The sequence below is a fragment of the Rhincodon typus genome, chromosome 5, assembly GCF_021869965.1.
Source record: "Rhincodon typus isolate 14 chromosome 5, sRhiTyp1.1, whole genome shotgun sequence".
NCBI lineage: Eukaryota > Metazoa > Chordata > Chondrichthyes > Orectolobiformes > Rhincodontidae > Rhincodon > Rhincodon typus.
In genome coordinates, this window is record NC_063336.1 from 84,332,650 (window position 1) to 84,336,798 (window position 4,149).

Sequence of the window (4,149 nt, forward strand, 5' to 3'; positions counted from 1 at the left end):
GAGTGGAAAAGATGTACAACCTCCTGTAAGCCTGTTGTTTCATTCCTCCACTGTCTGCTCCTCATCAATAGTGGGGTGACAAAAAGTAAACCTGATTTCCTGGGATTTCCTTTGTTCAAAGGAAAGTGGACATCACTGGGCCGACATATATTGCTGGGGAAAAGGTGGTGGTGAGCTGCCGTCTTCAATCACTGTGTTCCTGTGGGGTACAGGCACCCACAACATTGTTAAAGGGAGAGGTTCAAGAGCTCCAGAACTGAATAGCACTGAAGGTACGGTGATATATTTCCAAGTCAGGATGGTGGGCAGCTTGGAGGGGAACTTGCAGAAGGTGGCGTTCCCATGTATCTGCTGGTCCTTGTCCTTCTAGGTGGAAGAGGTAGTGCGTTTGGAAGGTGCTGTCTGAGGATCTTTGGTGAATTTCTGCAGTGCAACTTGTAGATAGTACACACTGCTGCTACTGAGCGTCGGTGGTGGAGGGAGTGGATGCTTGTGGATGCAGTGCCAATCGAGCACTTCTTGTCTCCCTAAAACCTGTCCAGTATCGACAAGGCACAAGTCAGGAGTGTGATGGAATACTCCCTACTTGCCTGGATGGGTGCAGCTCCAACAACACTCATGAAGCTTGACCAGGCAGGCCATTTGAACATAGAACACAGAACAGAAAAGTTTTCTAATGGGCTGAACAGCCCATTTCTATGCTGTAGATGCTGTCATTTGAAAATCAAATCATGATAGTAAAATATAGGGTATGTAGGGTAGTTTGATCTTAGAGTAGGATAATAGGTCGGCACAACATCATGGGCCGAAGGACAGCACAGCACAGTACAGGCCCTATGTTGTATGTTCAAAGGGGCTGCTCTGTCAAGCTTCTTGTGTTGTTGGGGCTGCATCCATCAAGGCAAGTGGAGAGTATTCCATCACACACAACAACAAAAACAAAGTTGCTAGAAAAGCTCAGCAGGTCTGGCAGCATCTGTGAAGGAGAAAACAGAGTTAACGTTTCGGGTCCGGTGACCCTTCCTCAGAACTGACCTGAAACGTTAACTCTGTTTTTTCCTTCACTGACGCTGCCAGACCTGCTGAGCTTTTCCAGCAACTTTGTTTTTGTTCCTTGTTATAGTTGAATGATCTCCTGTCAGGCCTCTTAACAATGTCTTTCAGATGTGCCTGGAAGCATTTTAAAAATTAATCTTGAGAATTATGCATCTTTTCATCGTTTTGTGTTGAGATTAGAAAAGTATTGGAGGATAGTGGTTGAACCTATATCAGAGTATGACACTCCAGTATTTTATGTGGTGGTCTATTGTCATTTTTGTTATAGATAAACTCTTGTGGAGGATGTGAATTTCACCTCCATTAACCATTTCTCCTCTTTACATGGGATTCCATAGTGCGTACAACACAACAAAAAATAGGCCAATTGATCTAACCACGTAGCTGTTACCCTCCATTTGAGTTCTCCCATATTTACTCATTTCAGTCTGCTATTGCACTTTGTATTGCTATCTTCATTATTGTCCCCTTAAATGCATCTATTCTCTTCATCCACTTCTAGTGGTAGGGAATTCCACATTCATACCACTCTTTTAGATAAAGAAAATTTTTCTGTTGGATTTTTGGTGACCGTCTTATATTGATGGTGTCTTGTTGTGTTCTTCACCACAAGACGAAGCATTCTCTCTGCACCAATCCTATCAAAACCTTTCATAATTTCAAAGACCTCTATTAGGCCCTCACCATCTTTTGTTCAAGAGAAAAGAGATTTAGCTTGTAAATCCTTTCCTCCCATGTATACCCGCATATTTCTGTATCATGCTTGAAAAATTTTTTGAGCCTTCTGTCTCCATTTCCTTTCTATACAATACTGACCAGAACTGCACACAAGACATTAAGTATGGCCTAACCAGCATTGTTGCAAGTTTAGCATAACTTCCCTTCTTGTCAATTCCACCCCTCTAGAAATGGTGGTGGACATTAAAACCCTCCCCACGCCCAGGATATATTCTGAGGCCTTGCTACCCTCAATGCTTCCTCCAAGTGTTGTTCAACATTGAGGAGTACTGATTCATCAGCTGAGGGAGGACGGTATGTGGTAATCATCAGGAGGTTTTCCTGTCCATGTTTAACCTGAAGCTATGAGACTTCTTAGAATCTGGAGTCAATGATGAGGACCCCCAGAATAACTCCCTCCCGACTGTATACCACTGTGCTGCCACCTCTGCTGGGTCTGTCCTGCCCGTGGTACAGCACATATCCAGGGATGGTGATGGTGTTGTTGGGGACATTGCCTCTAAGGTATAATTCCATGAAGACTATGTAAGGCTGTTGCGTGACTAGTCTGTGAGACAGCTCTCCCAATTTTGGCACTAACCCCCAGACGTTGGTAAGAAGGACTCTACTTGGGTGCACAGGGCAATTTTTCCCATTGTTGTTTCTGATGCCTGGGTCAATGTCAGGTGGTCCATCTGGTTTCATTCCTTTCTTGAGACTTCATAGCAATTAATACAACTGAGTGGCTCGTGAGGACATTTCAGAGGCCAGTTGAGGGTCAGCGACATTGCTTAGGGTCTGGGGTCACACGTAGACCAGACCAGGTAAGGATGGCAGATTTCCTTCCCTGAAGGACAATATTGAACCAGGCGGGTTTATATGATAATCTTTACTTGGCTGTCATAAGACTAGCTGTTAATTACCGTTATTTACTGAATTCAAATTTCACCATCTGCCTTGGTGGGAATCAAACCCATGTCCCCAAAATATTAGCCTGGGTTTCTGGAATTAGAAATCTGATCACATTACCACCATGTTACCTTCTCCAAAAATCCTGGTTAACACCAGGATAACAAGAAATTCAAGCCAGTCCTTTGATCTTGATGGTGAATTCTGATTAGCTGATCTTGTTAGAAGGACACTTAAATAGAAACTTCTGGAAATATAATGCAGATGTTAGTGAGAACAAAATCCAACATGGCTGTACCTCATAGTCCCACATCAAATAATAGTCGAGGTGAAAACACCCTCTGGGAAGGAAGATGGGGTTATAACAGTTAAAGCCAATTCTATACTCATACCAGCACTGGAGAGGGGACTATAACAGTTTAAAACCCATTCTCTACTCACATGGGGAGTGGAGCGGGGATTATAACAGGTTAAAACCCATTCTATACTCCCACTGGGAGTGGAGAGGGGATTATAACATAAATACAGCACCTTCCAAACTCACAACTACTTTCATCAAGAAGGACAAGGGCAGCAGATATATAGGAACACCACCACCTGCAAGTTCCTCTCCAAGCTACTCATCATGTTGACTTTGAAATATATCGCCATTCCTTCACTGTTGCTGGTTCAAAATCAGAGAATTCTCTCCCTTAGGGCATTGTGGGTCTACATACAGCACATGGACTGCAGCAGTTCAAGAAAGCAGCTCACTACCACCTTTTCTAGGGCAACAAGGGATAGGCATTAAACGCTGGCCCAGACAGCGACACCCACATCATGAATGAATAAAGAAAAAATAGCGAATTGTCAGTAAAGCCCCTTGGGCAGTGCTGAGATTATGAGGTGGTATATAAATGCAAATCTTTCCCCCTTTGATCCTTAGCGTGGGTTAATGACATTGGTCAGCAGAGGGTTGTTCAGCTTGCAGCTTTCAACATTTACACTCATACTGTCAAAGGTCTACTTTCATCATCAAGGAAGCCTGGGTTATGGCAATCATTGCCACTTGTGATTAAGATTATATCTGTGCCTTTCACTCTGTATGCAAGATCCTCTCCAAAGCTTTGGAAAGAGACTGTTCTGAAGACAACACATGAATTGTTAAGCTGTTTTATTTCACAAGTTAACAAACAGAGCAATATAGATGCTGGGTCACCATTGGTACACACAATGTTACATAATATAAACATAAAAGACATGCAATACTGTCCCACATCAGTGTTTGACTTCATTTTGTTTGACTTCAACATAGAGACACCTAATTATCCCTTCCCTATATTTTCTTTCTGAACTCGGAGAAAGCTTATCCTCTGACTAACTGGTTGTGTCTGTCTACCTTTAACTTTCTTACTTGCTTGGTGCTTACATCACTGCTCCTAGAGAGGAATTCCCTCTACTCGTCATGTCTGACAAACTCTCTCTACA